Here is a 21,177-nt window from a genome sequence, read left to right on the forward strand (position 1 = left end):
ACCAGGAGCACATTATACACCATAATGATAATATTATATGATAAAAAATTATGAATTACTCAATAATCCAAGTGAGAGATGATGAGAACCTAAAGTAAGGCAGTAATAGAGTGAGTAGAGAAAAAATGGATTGGATAGATGCTGGGAAAGAGAATCACCAAGACTTGCCTATGAAGGGTGAATGAGAGGGAAGAGGATTTGCCAGTTTATGAGATTAAGTAACCAGAAGGATGGTGAGCACAACAGAAATAGGAAGAATGGGGAAGAGGAAAGAAGGAAATGACAAGTTCAAGATCATGGAGGAGGTTCATCTTAGGGTGATGCTGCAGCTTTAGTTGGGTAAAGAAAGAGGTTATAAAAGTTGAAGACTACTTAGGGGAAAGGAAGAAATTCCTGGAGAGTAAGGATCATCTTGGTATTTTTGTCTTGGAATTCTCAGTACCCTGGACAGTGCCCAACATATAATAGGACTGTAATAAATGGTTATTGATTGATGGATTTGTTGTCTCTTAGGAGAAAAACTTCATTACAGTGGATCCCAGTTGGAAGCCATCAAATATTTGAATACAGCTGTCATGAGACCCTGAAGCCTTCTCTTCACCAAACTAAATATTCTTAGTTCCTTTTACTGTTCCTCATAAGTCATTTAAAAAAAAAAAAGATTTTTCACCATCCTGATTGCTATTTCTGAATTCTCTTCCATCTACCAATTTCCTTCCTAAACTGTACCATTTGGAACTGAGCAGATGTGCTCTAAGGATGTGACCTTCAAAAGTAGAATACAATGAGACTCTCAATCCTTATGACTGGAATCTAAACTAATTCAGCCTAGGATGGTATTCAGGTTATTTGTGAAGTCACAGAGTGCCTGGGAACAAGGGCAGACTAAGAATGGTATTACATGTTCCCAGAGCCTGGGAGAAGTGAGAAGTTTCAGGATCTCTTTTTTTACACTCATTTTATCTTCTGGTGCTCAGGAGCCTAAACTCTCCTGGAAGACAGCCAGAGCTGGGCACTACTCACTCTCGTGCCCTCCAGTACCCTGGGCCAGGGGGAAGAAACAACTTACTCTCTACATCCCATTGTCACTATCTCTCAGAAAAGTCTACCTTGGAAACCCATTTCTTCTGGCTCTATCACCTTCTCCCTGTCCTTATTATTATTCCCCCCCCACCCCAGAATCTAAGTCATTCTCTTCTCTTCTTTAAGGAGTTCAAGATTTGGATCATAGTCTTTCTTTTTACCTCAGCCTTTCCTAGGGACCTCAATATCTACAGTGATGTCTCCTAAAACCTGAACCAATCCAATAAGGTCTTTCCTAAATGCCAAATTGCAGAAGGCACTGGGAACCCAGAAAACACTCACAAACCAAACTAGTCTCTGCCTTCAAGATCCTAACATTCCTGTGCCCTGTATTCCTTTCACTTTCACTCCATTATCTTTCACCCCTGTAATCTGGCTGGCTGAACTCTCTGCTCTCCCTGGTAGTGGGGATCGCTAAGAAGCTGAAAAAGCACAGACTTCTCAGAACTCTTGCCCACAAATCTTTGCTTTTCCAGAGACATGTAGGCCCTCTTGGCAGCTGATGGTGCTGGACCTGGTCAGAAAGATCTGAATTTGGCATCAGAAACTTACTAGCTGTGTGATTCTGGGCAGGTCACATAAGCCTTTTTTGCCTCGGTTTCCTCATCCAGATATAAGGGGATAAGGGCCTGCATTAGGGCGATAGCAGTGTCAGAAGAGAGAAGAGAGCATATATGGGAATGGGCAGGAGGTATAGCAACAAATGTTGACAACAGATTGGATATGAGGGGATGGAAGAGAGACGAGGTAAGTCATTGAGTCACAGAGGATGACACCCAGATTGAAAGTCTGAGTAGTTAGGGAGATGGAAGTGTCCTCCATAGCAACAAAGAAGCTAGGAAGAGGGGAGGGTTTGGAGGAAAGATAATGAGCTTATTTTCAGATGTGTTGAGTTTAAGATGTCTGAGGGACTTTCAGTTCAAGATGCCCAATAGGCTGCTGTTTGAAGGACTCAGGAAAAAAAATGAAACCTGGATAAATAGACCTGCAAATCATCTGAATAAAGCTTTGAGTTCATGGGGGCTGATGAGATCACCACATGAAATAGTGTAAGAGTGTATATAATGGGGCTCAGGGCAGAACTTGGTAGTGGTTAGGGTTCAAATCCTTCCTCTGACCTTTATAGTATATATGGCAATGGGGAAGCTACTTAACCTTTGGGGCCTCAGTTTCCTTATCAGCAACATAGGGGTGAAAGGAATGTAGCATTTAACTTCACAGAATCACTGTCAAGATCTAATTGACATTAGAGCTGGAGATAGGTATTTTCTCTTCCCTTAATGTTCATGTCTTTGTTCTTTTCTAATGTCCTCTGTGTGTGTGCGATGGTCTCTGTCTATCTCTCTCATTCTTTGTTTCTCTGCCTCTCTGTGTGTCTATCTCTCTGTCTCTCTGTCTCTGAATATCTGTCTCTATCTCTAAATCTCTGTCTTTGTCTCTATGTGTGTGTGTGTGTGTGTGTCTCTGTCTCTTTCTATCTGTCTGTCTCTGTTTCTCTCTCACTCTCTGTCTCTGTGTCTCTGTATCAGTCTCTGCCTCTCTCTCTCTCTCTCTCTCTCTCTCTCTCTCTCTCTCTCTCTCTCTCTCTCTCTCTCTCTCTCTTTTTCTCTCTGTCTCTGTCTCTCTCTGTCTCTCTGTTTCTCTACCTCTCTCTCTGTTTCTCTCTCTCTCCCCACTCTTTCTCTGGAAGGATTTAATGAATGAAGCCTGTGAAGATTATTTTTAACACCCTCTCTCTTGAGAAATGTCATTGTGCTTCCCTTGAAGGCAAATCAAAGAAGCAATTTGATGGGAAACTGAAGACCAATCAAAGTTATTCAAGTAGAAAATCAAACTGAATTCTTTTAAAGCAAACGTGTAAATTTGGAAAGTCTTGTCGAACTTATAAGGCTCTAGGATGAAGAAAAGAAGATGCTCTAATCCCTTTTCTTTTAGCAATGGGGAAACTGAGGCTCAGAAGTCATCCAGAAAATAAGAACTGAGATTTGCATCCAGGTCCTCTGATACAAACTCCAGTGCCTTCTTTACATATTTATTATGTTACTCTTCTCAGATGAAGTGTATTTTGACAAAGAGGCCCTAATTTCATTCTGTAGCCTTGTCTGTGAACAAGACTTTACCCTTCTTTACCTCTTCACTTCTTTACCTTCTTTACCCTTCTTTACTCACTTCTGAAGCCAGTTGGCGCCATGGCAACTGGCCTATTGCTGGACCACAGAGAATGTCATCAACTCTTTTCTGCCATGTTAGTTACCATTTCCTCATTGGATCCTTTCCTTCACCAAACCAACATGAGGAAACAAAAGAGCATATAATGTTGAAATGAGAAAAGGGGTCATGAAACAGTCTATGGCCAGGAGCCAAAGTGGACAGAGGAACTGAAGAATCTGTTGAGTGATGGAGCTGAGGTGGTGTGAGTTGCTTCCCATAAGCAAATACTCAGCGAAATAAAAAGGAGCTGAATTTCTGGTCTAGTTCCAAAGATACTTTTCATACAGAGTCAACTCCAGAGATTCAGAATCTTTTGTAATTGACTAGTGATTTTTACTAAATTTAAAAAGCCAGAGCCAAGATAAAGTCAAAGCAGGTCTCAGTGGGCAAAAAGAGAGGAACGAGGAAAGAATAAGCACCGGTTCCAAAGACCTGGATTGCACTTTCTGCGCTTCCCCATTGCCTTGAGCAGGGCACTTCATCATTCTGCTCCTCCAACCTCCCAAAATATCAGATGCCTTTGTAGGGAGCCACTGTTGTCCAACCACATTCAACCGTCCTACAATCCATCTCTACTTGTTATTCTTTCCACAGAATAACAGAAAATGATCTGGGTTAAACATCTAACTCTCTCTGCTTCTCAGACAGTTGATTGCCGGTCTTTCTGTCAATTATACCACAGTGGGTGGTGCTCTTGGGTAGCTTCTTAAACTAAACTATGGGTTGCAGCTCTATATGAGGTCATAAATAATGGGGTTGCAAGTTATTCTTTATTAATTGTAAATTATTCTATGAAATTAAAATTAAATTGTAAAATTAAAATTTTATAACTAAAAATTGTAAAATTGTATTAATTTGTATGCTTATTTTACATACCTATATGTTGAGGTTGCATAAAAATTTCTCAGGCAAAAAGGAGTTTGAGTTCTGTTCTAGAACATGAAAAACCACACAAGGAGAGAAGAAGAGCTTATATACATACACAAACACATACATACAATATATACATGTACACAAACACATGCATATGCACATATATACACAAACACATGCATACACGCAAACACATGCATAAAATATACACAGGTACACAAACACACAATACAATATACACCTGTACAAAAACACATGCATACACACACATATATATATACAACACACAGTATACAAATACATGTGTGTATATGTATATATACACATGTATGCACACATGCACAGACGCACACACACCCTTCCCAGGCACCAATCCCCCAGTCTTGCAGACATTTTTCTTTAAACATTCTCTTGCCTTTGTTTTCTCTGACCTCATCCAGCTCTTAAGCTTTGTAGACAAGATAGAGGGCATGTGAAAACCTTTATTTTCCTAGAACATATATTGTGAGGCTATGAAAAAGATCATTTTTTGTTCCTGAATTAAGCAACCTTTGTATATCACTGCTGTTTCATAGTAAATGCTAGCACTGCTCTTGTTCTGTCATTATGAACACCAGAGGGAACCAAACTCAGAGAACCGAGAAAGATCGGCCAAAGGGATCCTAGAGAAAAGAGGAAACCTCGAGAGCTGGTTTTCTTCTCTTCTTGGGTAAGTGTCTACACCTTAAAATAAAAGTCCTTTTTGTAATAAAAATAAGCATTCGTCAAGTGTTTACCATGCACAGACCATTATTTAGATGAGGCAGTCCCTGCCCTTCTGGACCTCGCGGAGGAACAACATTGCTCTCACAAGCAATCCATGCAATGTGGAACAAGGGAGACTTAGCTTGAACCCAATTATTTTCACTGTGTGATTTTGGTTAAATTGTTTGACCTCGGTTTCCTTTTTTTTGTAAAATGTTGTGGTTCTTAAATCTCTTCAAGTTCTGATTCCATGATTCTAGTCTACAATTCCATGAAATGAAACTTTAGGGCACATGCAACCAATAAACAAAAAATCTGATATTTTAAAATACCAACGAGACTTGGTGTAAGGAGCAAGAGAAGGGAAATCCCTATGATGTCATCCTTCAGTTAAAGTGTTTGAAGAGTGCAGGGGATGCCCCCCAATTAACCAGAGCCCCTCGCCAATGAAGCTTCTATTGGGATCTCCAAGTAATAGTGAGATTGGATGCTCATTCTGGAATTCACAATCAAGAAGGGCAGATGGGCCAAATCTTCTCTAACACCTGGTATAGTCATAACAGTGGTAGGAACAAAAAGAAACCCCCCAAAACCCAGAAGTGTGGAGAGGCAACTTTACAGTTGACTATGAAAAATGATATGAGGCAGTGGAAATATTAGTGGACTTGGAAACAGGACAGGAGTGTGAATTCCACCTCTGCCACTAACTGAACCTGTGTAATCTCTGAGACCTTAACTCTTTGACTCTCCATTTTCTCATCTATAAAATGGAGGGATTGTAGTACATGGAATCCAAGTTTTCATTTGGCTCTAAAGCTATGATTTCCCTCTTACTGAACAGACAAATTGCTTCACTACATACACTAGAGAAGAGAGGAGAGGAAAAGAGAAGAGAAGGCAGGACAGGACAGGACAAAAAAGACAGAAACAGAGAGACACACACAGACAGAGAGAGGGGAGACAAACAGAGACAGACAGAGACAGAGACAGAGAGAGAAAGACAGAGACAGACAGAGAGAGAGAGAAAGAAAGAGACAGACAGACAGACAGAGAGAAAGAGACAGACAGACAGACAGACAGACAGAGACAGACAGAGAGAGACAGAGACAGAGACAGAGAGAGAGAGAGAGAGAGAGAGACAGAGAGACAGAGAGACAGAGAGACAGAGACAGAGACAGAGACAGAGACAGAGACAGAGACAGAGAGGATTTGATCTCAATAGGGTTACAATAGCTCCTTCTCTGAGATGTCTACACCTTAAGTAACAAATTTGCTTTTATCTTAAAGCACTCCCTTAGTCTTCTTGTTTTCAGTTAGACTTGGCACCTGCTGATGACACAGTCTCCTGGGGCCCCCTTCTAATACTGGGAGCACTTTCTCTCATCCTCCAAATGTTTGTTCTTGGTGAGTTGGAGCTTCACGTTGCCTTCCAGACTTTCCTCAACCACCATCACTCAGTAATCTCTCTTCCTTTGAGGTTCAGTCAGTCCAAATTTATCACTCAATCCAGACAGGTGGCAGCTATTATCAACTGACCTCTCTTATATTCTCCTTTCTTACTCAGTGAATTCAATCTATGACTCACAGTATTCCTTGCCAGCTCATCTCCTTCCATCATACCGGAGTACCGCAACATACATATTAATACATTCCCAAGCCCCCTTACTTCCTCCTACCTCCATGTGCTCAACTGCCATGCCCTATTTCTCCCCTCCACCCCAACTACTCACAGAACTGGTCATACATTGATCCTACCATTCATCATCCACAAGTGTTCCACTTCCAATGTCAAGTTTCAACTTCTGAGTTAATCTGATCATGTATCATTGAGTCTGCCTATATAATATAAATATGTCACACAATCTCAGTTGGGCTTTGCATGAAGGCAACCTTCCCTGATCAAATTACTCTCCCACTCCCCACAGCAACTGTTTCAAATCTCACCATCTCTCCGCAAATCTTCCACAGCAATCTCTGACACCCCCATCTCTCCTGAGGACCTTGCCTCTTCTTCACTGAAAATTCAAACTATTCGATATGCTTTCCTTCTCACTATTACTCATGTCTTCACTTGCTTTCTCCTCCTTCACCACTGCCTAACATGAGGAGGTAGCCTTCACCTTTGACAAGATACCTTAATGGACCTTCCCACAACCTATATGTACCCTTGATTTCATTCCATCTTCTTATCTCTAGCAGATCTCCCTGTTACCATCCCCCTTCTCACTAACCTTCAATATTGCTTATCTCCCCACTGCTCTGCTGCTATCTACCAGTTTCAACGTGCCTCTTTCATATTTGAAAACCCCACATTTCATTCATTCAGATCCACTATCTATCATCCACCGTCTCTCCTCCTCCTCTTCTTGGCTAAAGCTCCTTGAGGAACTCATGTATGCTCATTGCCTCCCTTCCTCCTCTCCCATGCTTCTTAGCACTCTGTATCCTGGTTTTTAACCCCATAATTAAACTGAAACTACCAAATTCAAAGTTGGCAATAATCTCTTAATTGCCTGATCTAATGGCCTTTTACCAGTCTTTATTTCATTATTCTTTTCTTTTCTTCAATCTTTGATACTGTTGATCACTTTCCTTTACTTTCTTTAGGTCTTTGGGACCCTGTTCTCTCATGTTTCTCTTTTCACTTCTCAGATTGCTCCTTCTCAGTCTCCTTTGCTGAATCTCCATTTACATCATCCCCACTAACCATGAGTGTTCCTCCATATTCTGTCCTAGGCCTTTTTTGTCTTTTCCCTCTATGCTATCTCCCTCGATGATCTCAACTCTTATGGGTTCAATTATCATCTCCCTAGAGATGATTTTCCAGTGAATATATCAAGCCCTAGTTTCTCTTTAGCAATACCAACTGGCTCTGGAGTATATTGAACTAGATTTGCATGAGCATATCCAAACAGAATTCATTACCTTCTTCCTCCAAAAAAAATCCTCTCCTCTTCTAAACTTCTCTTTACTAATGAGAGTAGCAAAGTTTTCCCAATTATCCAGATTCCCACTTAAGCCATCATCATCAATGCCTTATTCTTATGCAGCTCGCATATTCAAACTTTCTCCATATCTTTTCATTTTTTTTCACAACACTTCTCTTATATGCCCCCTTCTCTATTCTCACATAGCCATCTCCTGCACGGATTCCCATCACCTTTTGACTACTGCAATTGGCTTCTGGATGGTCTCCCTGCCTCACCTCTCTCACCCTTTTAATCCATCTTCCACTCAGTTACTAGTTTTTTTTCTAAAGTTTATGTTGCTGCCCTACTCTATAAATTCCAGTGGCTTTCTATTCCCTACAGGATGGATAGACAACCTTCTGTTTCCTTTTAAAGATCTTCATAATCTGTCTTTTTCCTACACTTCTGACAGTTTTACCTTTTTCTCCCTTCCAGACACTCTACAAGCCAGTGACCCTGGCTTGCTTGATGCTCCAAGACTCCAGACTCCAGATTTTTGCAATGGCTGTGTTCTCTACCTTCTCTCCCCAGCCTAGAATGTCCTCTCCTCTCATCTCTATCTCTTGGCTTTCTTTAAGATTCAGCCTAAATCCTGCCCCCTGAAGCAAGCTTTTCCTGTCTCTGCTCCTAAACCATGCTTTCCTTCTGAGATTTCTTTCTATCTACTCAGAATTTATCTTGTATATAAAATTTGATTTCATCTTTTCTCCCCCAATCAAACGCAAACATCTTGGGGAGTGCATCTGGTTTTACCTCCCTTTGTAATTCCCCAAACTGAGCACAGGAAAGCAGGAAAGAAGTTATTTAATAAATGTTCATCTGACAGGTGGACTTTTGATTTGAAAAGGTGGGACTAGATTCAACTGAATGAACTTTGCCATTAATCAACATTCTACTAAGAGGATACAATGAGTTCAGAAATCAGTTAGTACAATCTGTACACAAAGAAATTCAGAATTATTTCAAGAAAAAGAGAGGATGAGGGAAAGCCTCCCATGACAGGTGGCACCTGCACTGAACTTTTAAAAAAGGTTTGAGATTTGGAGGTGAATAGAAAGCGTATTGAAACATGGAGAACCATTTGTGTAAAAGCAGGCCTAGTCACTTTGTCTGGACTTTGAGGGATAGTTACAGGAAAAGCCTGCAAAGGTAAGTTGGAACCAGTCTGTGATGAGCTCTAATTGTCAAATCCTTACCTTTACTCAGGTGAAATGATTGGAAATTCTAACAGGGAAAATTTAATTTTGATGTTGGCAAAAGCTTCCTAAGGAAAGGAGCTGTCCTCGGTGCTCCTTCCTTTAAAGTAGAGGCTGATCAGAAGTTGGGAGCCAGGAAGCTGAACATGTTATATCGATAATTCCTTTCAGGCATAGGCTGAATTAGATGGTTTCTTCCGACTCTCAATTTCTGTAGTTTTAAGTTTTCAAGTTCCTTTCCTTTGTTTGACATTGTTCATGTCTTCACTTCTAAGAAGACCTGCCTGGATTGTACTATGATGATTTGGGGGGGAATAATTAAAAGAATAACCTAAACATGATATCCAAGCCCTGAAATGAGAAGTTGAAGAGCTTCAAACGATGGCACCTAGGTTGTTTCCTAGAGAATAGGAGAAATGAAAATACAGAAGCTTCCCTCTTGAGTAGCCTGGATGGCATGCTACATCTCAGCTAAAAAATGAGTGAGGAGCTCTGATAATACTATTTCTGGATCCCAAACCACAGGAGCTCAATAAATAGGTATTAGGATCAGGTACTATAACAAGGAAATACCCACCAAAATCTGAAGTGGTATTGCTTGGGAATTCCCCTCTAAAGCCAATGAGGAGTTCATAGAGGCTGAATCATTCATTCTTCACTCTGTGTGACCAAGGCAAACAAACCACTTGAATTGACAAGGAAAGCCTTTTTTTAAACTAATATGGACTGCAGCAATACTATAGGAGGAAAGGATAGTAACTGGGTTCCAAGTCTTATGAACTGAATGTATCATTCATCAAATTAAATAGGAAGAAGAGATTTTTCTTGCATGAATCAGCTGTATCCTAAGCAATTTCCCTTTGCAACAAGCTGTTAATTTCTTTATGAACAAAAGGAAGAATTTCTTCCTCTAGGGAAAGATATATCAGAGTCAGGATGACAGGAAAGCTTCTGGCATAACTGTAGTTGAGAGATATGAGGGAAGGTCTCCTCTAAAAAGTCGCTGAAATCCCAAGTCCTTCAAATTCTTAAGATTTCAGGTTCCAATAGAGGAAACTTCCATGTTCAATCTCACTCACTCTCTTTAAAAGCCTTTGCCATCTGGTTTCCAACATCATCACTCAACTGAAACTGCTTTCTTCAAAGTTACCTGGGTTTCTAATTAACCAAATCTAAAGGATCCTCATCTTTTTTTATCATTTTTTTTTATCACATCTTGTCTTACTGGATATTCTTTCCTCCCACTAGGTTTTTATGACACTCTCTCTTCTGCTTCTCCTCTTATGTATCCAAATGTTCTTTTATTTTACTCCTTTACTGTTTCTTCATCTGTGTTCCATCCGCTAACCATCAGCTGAGGCCCCTTCATAGATCCTCTTCTTTTCTCCCTTGTTATCAGAAGTCCTTAACCTAGATTTCAAGGGAATATATGAATCTGGTGCATGGTAAACACTTTATTAAGTGCTTGTTGAGGTTGGCTTTTATTATTCAGAACTTCTCTAATCTCATTAAGTAGACCCTTTCTCTTATTGCTCATATGAAGGAAGATGGCATGAATTATCCCTTCTACTTCTGCTTTGTATAATGGTCTACCCATCAGATAAGTTAATCAAACCAGTCTTTTTATGATTTTTTTGGTAACTGGAAAAAGGTAGGATGGGAGAGGAGTCAATTATTTTATAATCAAAAAAAAGCAATTCAAAAGAAAGCAACTTAACAACACACAAAGGAAAAATAAAAGGGATGAAAAATATCACTTGCACCTTGCTTTTAATGATCCTACACTGCTCCTCCACATACCCATATATATATCATGCATCTTCTTGAGTATCATTTTTTGGAATATATGGTTGCAAATCTTAGAATTCTAGGCACTTTTTACCTTTCCTCCTCTTGTTCTGGGCACAAGTCAGACCTGAGAATGGACTTCCCAGCCCAAGAGATGCATATACTTAGCTATTTAGTGTTGTAAACCACCTAGTAAGCTCCTTGATGGCTGCCATTGCTTTACATTTTGTCCTTGTACCATCAGCACCTAGGACAGAGCCTTGCATCTTTTTTTCCCCCTTTTTGGGTTTTATCTATGATATTTCATTGGTAAAAGGAGCTCTCAGTGAGGAAATTCCTTCCACCACTGTACACTGGCTCTTGCTAGTGATGTACAGACTTAGAGAATTTTCCAAGACATTGAAAATCTAAGTGACATAGCATGTGTCAGAGAGAGGATTTGAACCCGGACCTTTCCAAATACTCTATTATGCATACAGCTTTATACACAGCTTTAAGCACAGATATGTGCTTAGAAAATGTTTGGTGAAATGAACTCTAAGAGAATGCCAAAGTCTGCAGAAAATCAAATTTACAAGTGGCTAAAAAGGCAAGGGAGAAACACATTCTCTCTAAAGAGAAGGCTGCAGCATCTTTCCAACAATGGCCTTCACACAGGAAGTCATAGAGGAAATGAATGATGGGAAGAGAAGGTGACTCAATCATGGGGAAGCAGCAATGTTCAGAGACTCTTAGATCTAGAGCTAAGAAGGATTTCAGAGGCCACCTCTTACAGACCCCTCATTTTACCAATGAACCGTAAAAAAACAAACAAACAAACAAAAAACTAGAAACTGAAATTACATTGAGTAAATCTTTCAGGTTTCTATAAGCAAAAGAGACAAGAATTCTAATTTTTTGTATCCTCAGCAGCTAGCACAAAGGCATCTCAGTGGTTCAATAGATAGAACACTGGTTCTGGAATCAAGAAGATGAGTTCAAATCCAGTCTCACACATATACTATCTGTTTCTTTAGGCAGTTTTACTTCAGAATTAAGGTTAAATAAATCTTTCTTGATCCCCTTTAATGCTAGTTATTTCCCATATGATGATTTTCTTCAATTTATCTTGCATATTCCTTGTTTACATATAATTTTTGTCATGCTATCTACTACATTAAGCCTGGATTCCTTAAGAGCAGGAATTAGTTTTTCCTTTGTTGTTGTATTCTCAGGAATAACGTAATACCTGGCACATGTTATTGTTGTTCAGTCATTCTCAGTTGTGTCCAATCTTTATGATTATTTTTGGAGTCTTCTTAGCAAAGATATTGGAGTGGTTTGCCATTTCTTTTTTCAACTCATTTTTCAGATAAGGAAACTGAGGCAAATGAAGTAAAATGGCTTATCCAGGATCATACAACTAGTAAATGGCTGAGGCCATAGTTGAACTTAGGAGGATGAATCTTCTTGACTCTAGGAATGCAAACTCCAATATGCATCACCTAACTGCTCTGGTCTGGCACCAGTAATGGCACTTAATAAATGCTCATTGGCTAACTCAATTTCATCATCTGTAAAATGGGGATAATGATAACCCTGAATCCCATCATTACTGTGAGGTTAAAATGAAATAATATTTCTAAAGCATTTTACAGACTTTTAAGTAAAATATAAATGTCAGCTAGTATTAATAATAGTACTCATCATCATAGTCATACTCAGAGTAGTAAGTTCCTAATAAATGTTTGTTGATTATTCAATAGGATGGGAAACTATAGTCAGGTTGCTATATGAACAAATGGATGGAAATACCCACATGGATGTGCTCACATAGCCATTGAGTTATTGATGTATTATTTAACTTTTTATTTCAACCAGATTGCAAGTCATAAAACTAAACCTCATACAACCTTCAATCTTGTCTTTATAGAGGAATAAAACTGATCCAGTATATGTTTATTTAATACTTCTTAGATAAGCAGGTTGCCATAAGAAATAGGGGGGCACTTAAGGTTCAGGTCCTGTCACTGACATCTACTAGCTGTCACTTTACTCTTCATAACCCAGACAATTCCCTAAATCCTAAAGTTACAGGTTGCTAATTTGTGTCAGTGAAGAGAATTACAGATCTAGGGAGCAAACCCTTCTAAAAATGAGGCGCTCTGCTACACCCTGGGGATACAAAGGCCAAACAAAAAATCTGTGCCCAAAAGGAAGTTAGAATATGCTGCAGAATGACACGCTTCTTTGTATTCTCGTTGTTTCCAGGCCATCTTCTTGCCAACTGCCTTGGCACTTAGGGTCTATTTTTCATTTTATCCCTACCCTACTTCAAGTTCTGTAGCCAGGACCAAATCAACTCATCCATTGCTCCTGGAAGGAAGGACTGTATCCAGCTATTTTCTTAGGTCCCCATTCACCATACCCAGATAATTCTGAATCAAAATGCTTGTCTCCCACTTCTCTGTGTATCATCTCTCCCATTAAATCGTAAGCTCCTTGAGGGCAAGGACCATTTCTGCTTCTCTTTTTGTTTCTCCATCTTATCACAGTGCTTGACACATAGCAAACACATTTTGATTCATTCATTTACTTAGCACAGTGCCCATAACACATAATAGGTGCTTAATAAATCCATTAAATGCTCTTTGTATGGAATTTTCAAATCTGAGTTACTTCATAATATATAATATTATATATGTAATATTTTATATATAATATTATATATAATATGTAATATTATATATAATATATATATGTAATATTTTATATATAATATTATATATAATATGTAATATTATATATAATATATATATAATAGGGATTTGGTGCATAATTTATATCATTTAATCCAAATGGAAGATGTAAAGATATTGAAGTAGTTCAGTCAATCAGTCAGGCTACAAACATGTATTAAGTGCTTACCATGTCCCAGGAACAATTCTAAAGATTCAGACCACAAAGAAAGGTCAAAAAGCATTTCAATTAAGTAATTAATAATCATTTACAAAGGGCAGCCCCCAAAAAAATTTGAATGAAGACTTATGGGAAGTCTGTGCTAGCACATTAGCTTACGTGTCCCTTGCAAAGAGAGTTTCTCTTCCTTGTTATTGTAAAACTCTCGTCCTTCATTCAATAAATGAATGATGAGAGACAGAAGGAGGAAGAAGGCAAAAAGCAGTCAAGGTCTCACTATGTCAAGTATCTACAGTCGGACTCAGCACTGAGATGACTTTACTGAATCATCTTTGCTCTGATCAGTGTGCTCCAGAAAGATAAGAAATGGATTTTAATGTGACAAAAGTAGGGTGAGAGACAGACAGGGGAGGGAGGAAAAGGGAGAAATTAAGGTGATCTCAAAACAAACTACATCAATTAAAATCTTGGCATTTTTTAAAAGGATGTTCAAGATAAGCATTTTATGGGACCATGTGTTGATTTTGAAATTGTGTTGCAAAAAGCAAAACTCCAGTCTTTCATCTTTGCCTTTCTACTTCTTCTTATTCCCTTTCACACATTCTCCATCCCCATGTAACTAACCTATGTCATGTTCCCCTTACATGAAATTCTATCCTCCATCTTTGTCTCTCTCTCAGGCTCTCAGTCATGTCCACAAAGTGCTCTCTCTCCTCACCTTTGCCTCCTAACCCATCCATAGCTCCCTTGGAGGCGCAGGTCAGTTGCCATCATCTAGCAGATGCCCTTCCTCATTCCCACCCCACCCAGATATCAGTACTCTCTCTACTTAGAAATGCAGTTCTCTTTATTTTATACTGGCTTGTGTATGTGTTGCTCTTCCTATGATTATAAACTCCATCAGGACAGACTATTCACTTTCGACTTTGTATTTAAAATGTGTAGGATAGAATAGGTATATGTGAAATGAATGAATTAATGTCTCTGGAAAACCCTGAAAACTGAGCTGTATTCCTGCTTATTCATCTCCTGGGGGCTAATATTTCATGCTTTATCAACCATTACAAAAGACGATCACCAATGTTATTGGTGCCCTTTAAAGGTAAATATTTCTTCCCAACCCCAGCATTTGTCTGGCCTCAACATTTGAGTTTTGGTGCTTTTTTGCAAGTCAATTAGGATTAAGTGACTTGTTCAGGGTCTCACATCTAGTGTCTGAAGCTAAATTTGAACTCAGGTCCTCCTCAATCCCACATACTCCATCCAAATTCCCAAATCTGAAGGGAGCTGGAATTCCCAGACAGTTTACATCACCCTGAACCTGGCTCCCAGTTGAGAACAGGCAGCAGTGTTTAGAGGAAAGCATTGGAACTAGATATGACCCATGATTTCCGAGGTATTGGAAACTCAGAGGAGGAAATTCCTTCTTCCAATGCCTGTTTGCAACTTTAAGTCTTAGAGAGTTATCTGGAACATCACAAATTTAAGTTACTAGTGCACATCAGAGTTTACTTGGTTATTGTTATTTCTTGTTTTTATTATTAACTTATATCCTGACACTTTTACTCACTTAGAAAATAAAAATTTGACCACTGTGAAGTAGACTGCTGAATATCAGATCTAAAAAATACATATAGTAAAAAGGTAGCTTCTCCCAGGTCAGGAGCAATCTAAATTCTATTGAATATAGAAAAAGAAGAAAAAAAATAACAACAATATGAGGAAAAGCAAACTCACATTCTAGAACTCTAAGGGTTGCAAACAAATGTACATTAAATCAGTTCATTCTCACAGCAACTGTGTAAAGTAGATTCTACTATTATACCCATTTTACAGATGAGCAAACTGAACCTCATAGGAGTGAAATAACTTCCATCACATACAAGTACTCAGGATAAGATTTAAGCCTTAGATCAGAATCCTAGATTTGAAGTCACAAGGACTAGTATTTGAATCCTGACTATGACCTGATAATAAGTAACTTTCCCTCTCTGAGACTCAATTTCAGTAAATTAAGAATTGTATTAGATGACCTCTAAAGTCTATTCCAGCTCCCAATCTACAGCCCTAAGAAACCTAGAGAGAGCTATTTGTTTAAATAATATTTTTTTCAAAGCTTGTTTTTAAGGCCCACTCAGAAATAGAACGACTTCTAAGTAAATTCAAAACTCAGTTCTGAATTATTTCAGGCTAAAATCACTTTTTTTCCTCCCCTGAACAAGCAAAATAGGCTTCAAATAGCTTAAATCTCAGAACACTGTTTTGGGGTTGCCTGGAGATTTTGCTATAGTATTTGTCATTTATTCACCGACTGACATCAGTGCACACCAGTACCACCTAATACCTCTCCGATTTTAGTCCTGCTAATGAAAAAATAATTATCCATTCACAAATCTTTAACCCAAGTAAAAATTAACTTCTATTTCATCCCACACCCAGGAAATTAGTAAAGAAAACCAAAAAATGGAAATAGTCAATGCTAGAAGGGCTAGGGAAAGACAGGCATGTGTTGTTAGTAGAGCTGGGAGTTCGTCTTACCATTTTGGAAAGCAATTGTGAATTATACTTTTAAAAGTGACAAGAATGTCTTTAAATCATATAAAGCCCCCACTGTGAGACATACTTGCCCATAGAGATCAAAGACAGAAAGGTCTCATATCTACTAAAATATCATAGCAGAATGTTTTACATTGGCCAAAAAAAAAAAAAAAAGGAAACAAAATAGATATCCAAAGTTTGAGGAAGAGTAAAAACCAATTATGTTATGTGACTATAAGGGAATAATCTTGAATCATTTTGTTAAAAAAAATGATAAATATCAGGAACTCAGAAAAATGCAAAAAAGACATTCATGAAAAGAGTTGAAATAAACAGAACCAAGAAAACAATGTCTACAATGACTACTACAATGTAAATGGGGAAAATTATCCTCCAAAACCTATATGCTATACAGTTTTTTAAACCAAACTTGGCCCTGGAGAAGAGTTGATTAAATGAATTTATTTTCTTCTTTGGATATATGGAATAATACAGGTATAACTATTACAAATGCTATCAGATATAGTTGATGTATTGGTTGGTTTTGCTAAATTGCTTTTTCTCTCTTTAAAAAAAGTCTTTGTTACAAGAAATGATTCACTGGGTAGAAGGAAGAGAAAAGATATATTTGGAATTGAAGGTCATGTAAAAGCACAAGACAGTCATAAATTTTTAAAATTTTGTTTGTGCAAACCTCCTTCCCTATATTCTTGTGAAAGTTCAATTCCTCTCTGGAAATTGTGGAATATCCTCAAGACTTCTCAAGAATTCTTTGGAGAATCCAACCAAGGCCTTACCTGTTTCTCTTTCTCTCTTCAAGGTGATGGGGGAAGGCTCACACTCATCTCAGCATAATTTGGCATCAAAGGCCACACCTCCAGAGAGGAGAAATTTCTATGATGTCAAGAAATCCCTTCTGAAATGACAGCTTCGTACTGCCCCATTTTGCTCCCTCCCCTTTTGTTCCTATTCAGATTTCACATCAGTTCACTGACAACTTGTACTGAAACACCCAGCAATGTGTAGGCTGAGAAATTTTCCCAGGTGTGAGCTCGACACCACCAGAATGTGGAAGTGTCTCCCACAGAGCACAATGGCACTTGACTGAGAGTTTCTGAGAGCAGAAGCAACCCATCTTATGACTTCCTGAAAGTGCCGCTGCGAGAGAAATGAATTCATTCATAATTTGCCGCAATGTTTACATTTTTTTGCACCCTCAGAGAAATGGAAGAGAGAATATGGGTTCTTGCAAAACAAGAGAAAATACAGCATTTATATGTTTAATATTGGATCTTCCATGATGCAGAATAGAACAAAAAAAATTCATTTTTCCCAACCAAATGCAGTGGGAAAGATACTGGATCTGGAGTGAGAAAACCCACATTCTGCCACTTACTGGATGACCTTGGGAACATCTTGTTAGTTCTATGGGCCTCAGTTTCCCTGTCAGTAAAATTAGGAGTGCTAATGGTGACTTCTGAGGTAACTTCCAATCCTGGGGCTAAGATCCTGTGGTCTGAGTGGAAGAGCAGAGAACTAAGCATCCATTTGAATTGGATGAGTCTGGGTAGGAGGCTGACTAGAACAGCCTTCTTTTTGTGGAACACTATCCTAGGGTTAGAGTATCACAATCCCTAGCTCTCAGACTCTGTAGTATGAACTGATACAATAGGAACTTTCAAAATCAGAGCAGGGAATAGAAAGAGCATCAAGTGGAAAATACAAAGACTTGGGCTTCAGTGCCAGTTACATACTAGCCTTGTGACCCTGGGTGGTAGAATCATAGAACCCAGGCTCACAAAGACAGACCTCAAAGGCTCATGAATAACACTGAGTATTTATAGAGACCTTTAAGGTTTATAAAGTGCTTTACAAATATTTTCTCATTTGATCCTCAATACAACTCTGGACATAGGTCATTAAATGTATTAAGAGACTTTCCTTAATTTCTTTAAGATACCAGAATCACTTAATAGATCATTTTCAAGAAATGTAACAAGGGCTATAATCCAACAGAGGCATGTGAAGTACTTTTTCCATCAGGACAGTTCCTAGAACTATCAAGTCCCTACAACTGGAGTTGAGATGGAAGAGGTCTTAAAATACATTGACTCCAGAACTCTTGTTTTACAGATGAAGAAACTAAAGCCCAGAAAGATGCCATAATTCGACCAACATCTCACATCATTCATTGTAAATTAAGTTCAATGTTCTTGGTCTCCAACTAGACCCATTTTCTATCAATTACTTATTTTTTATGAAATTTCTCCATATTTCAAAGGACTCATTTGAAAAACTTTATTTTGAAATCTTACTTCAATGGAAAGTCTTAAAAAAATTAAAGTTTGAGGAATAGAGAGGAGAGGATTCTGGGAAGACAGAGTAGGTCAGAAAACTTTCAGCTTTCCAAATTTCCTCCACAGAAAAAAAAGACAGATTATTGCCTCAGAGGGAAAGTAGAATAGTGGAAAATAAACAAGAGTCAGGCTAAAGCATTTGTGTTCTCTTAAAACAACCTAAGAGGACTCCAAGAAAGACCTAGCCTCCAGAGGCAGAGGTTTCCAAACATCTCCAGCCCAATTCTGCAGAATCAATAACAAACCGTGGCAGAAGCAGGGCTTGGGAGACAGCCTGACATAGAAACTTTCATCTCCCCAATGGAGTAGGGGTCTGACAGTGAAGTAAAAGAAGATTGAAAGACCTTCTGTTGTTGAGGGATGTCAGGTGCAGCTGTATTGACCAAACATATCCTGGGGTGGGCTACTGCCCTGGGGAAGTGGGGAAGAGAAAAACTAGCATATACTTGGAGAGTACAGTCACAAGGAGCAGGAACCCTGTTGGCTGTGGGCATTTGCATGAGAGCACAGTCCTTGGTTTCAGTTCACAGGTAGAAAGGACAGTTGTAGTTTGCAGCCATTGGAGGGATGGCAGGGAGCAAGATCATTTGTGGTACATCACAACTGGGAGCACTAGCCTTGGCTTAGGAGATTTAGGAAGAAGACAAGGTTGGGTCCTACAATGACCTTAGAAAATAATAGTGGGAAGGACCTGTATCTCATTCCTAGAATCAGATCATGCTAATAGTTTTTAAAAATAAAGAGAAAAATATGAGCCGGGAAAGGAGAAAACCAACAACAACAACAACAACAAAAATAGCTACTATAGGGATATAGAAGATCTCAATTCATATTCAGAGGAAGATAATGGAACTGAAAGTCATTCTTTTTCGATGAAAAATGTCAAATGGTCAAAGCATAAAAGGCCTTTAAAAATAAAATAGGAGAAATTAAGAAAAAATTAGAAAAAGAAAAATAAGAGCAATTCAAGAAAATAAAGAAACTTATGAAAAGAAAACAGCCAGCTTGAAATAAAGAACCAAAAACTTAAGGAAGAAAATAATTCCTTGAAAGTGAATATTGGACAGAAAGCTAATGATGTTCAAGGACACAAAGAAATAATAAACCAAAATCAAAATAATTCATCAAAAGAAATCATTAAATTATCAAAAAAAAAAAAGATTGTTTAAAGTATGATACTACCAAATTTGTTTCCTTTACATATCCCTCTCCACTCCAGTTTCTTTGAAATTCATGACCTTTTGTTCTTCTAAATGAAGTTTGTTATTATTTTATATTATTATTTTAGATAATGTAATAGATAAGATGATAATAATAGATACTATATATTATATAAATATTTTTCATATACTATATATTATCTCTGTAAAATAATTTTAAATTACTTTAATTGGGATGACATTAGATAGGTTAGGTAAAAGTGTCATTTTTATTATATTGGCTTTGACTACCCAAAAACAATAAATATTACTGATGAGGATGAAACTGAGGCTCTAAGCCAAGATGGGTCAGTTCTTTTCTGGTTGATTACCTCTGTCCTTCCTCTTTCCCAAAGTACCAAGGCTGGGTCTAGCTAATGAATTTGCTACTCAATGCTGTGTTAAATGAAAATCTTTATTGATTAGAAAGGGAACACTTCAGGGTCATCAGGCAAAGTGGCTACAAGGTACAAGGCCAATTTGCAAAGAATAGGATTCTGGAGATTCGTTTTATACACGAGCAAAATCATAAAACAGAGTTTGCATTTGAAAAGGACTTTTCTTCTTCCTTCAGATATAGAGATGTTTGTATTCAAAGAGATTCTGGAGAGATTTGTAAATAAGACAAGAATTTAAAATTCTGTTAATCATTTGTGTCTCAAATAATCTCCTTTAACCTCTTCTAAGACAGGAATTTCCTGTTAATCATTTGTGTCTGGGGCTATCTCTTTTAACCTCATCAATTACTTTGATTATTTAGATCTAATTTTGTTTGTGTAAAAAGTGTTTTATGTTTATATTAATATAGTTCATGTGGCTATTTTGGCAGGTAATATTGTCTAGTTATTTTAATGGTTTAAAAACAGGATTGAATAATATGGCAGGCATTTTTTCTTTTTGTTCTCTTTTAGTTAAATCTATTTTAGCTTTAACTTTGTTTGAAATCATGATTACTACCTTTTCTTTTTTAGTAATAAATTCTATTCCTGACCTTTATTTTATTTTTGTGGGTCTTTCTCATTTTGATAGTTTTTTTTCTGAAAACAATTGTTGAATTCACATTTTTAATTTATTTGTTTCCATTTTATGGGTAAATTCATCCTGTTTACATTTTAAGCTATAATTACTTATTGAATGTTTCCCACCTTCCTATTTTTCTCACTATCCTTCTCACCTTATTTCTATTCCTCTGCTTTCCTTCTATCCACTACATTGCCTACGTATTTCTTAACTTGACCACCTCCAAGAATTCCTCCCTAATCCTCACCCCCACCCTATCCATTTGCCATCTTATTTCTTTCTGAATTTAGAAAACTTTCAT

General features: G+C 38.0%; 1 long non-coding RNA gene across 1 annotated transcript; it reads left to right on the forward strand.

Annotated features, from left to right (window-relative positions):
* Nucleotides 1-1,908: 1,908 nt before the first annotated feature.
* Nucleotides 1,909-19,816, forward strand: LOC141564793 (uncharacterized). The gene is made up of 3 exons (XR_012488724.1): nt 1,909-2,132; nt 17,121-17,782; nt 18,434-19,816. It is a non-coding gene; the product is annotated as an uncharacterized LOC141564793 (long non-coding RNA).
* The last annotated feature ends 1,361 nt before the right edge of the window (nt 19,817-21,177 follow it).

Source organism: Sminthopsis crassicaudata, chromosome 3 (assembly GCF_048593235.1).
Source record: "Sminthopsis crassicaudata isolate SCR6 chromosome 3, ASM4859323v1, whole genome shotgun sequence".
In the NCBI taxonomy this organism is placed as follows: Eukaryota; Metazoa; Chordata; class Mammalia; order Dasyuromorphia; family Dasyuridae; genus Sminthopsis; species Sminthopsis crassicaudata.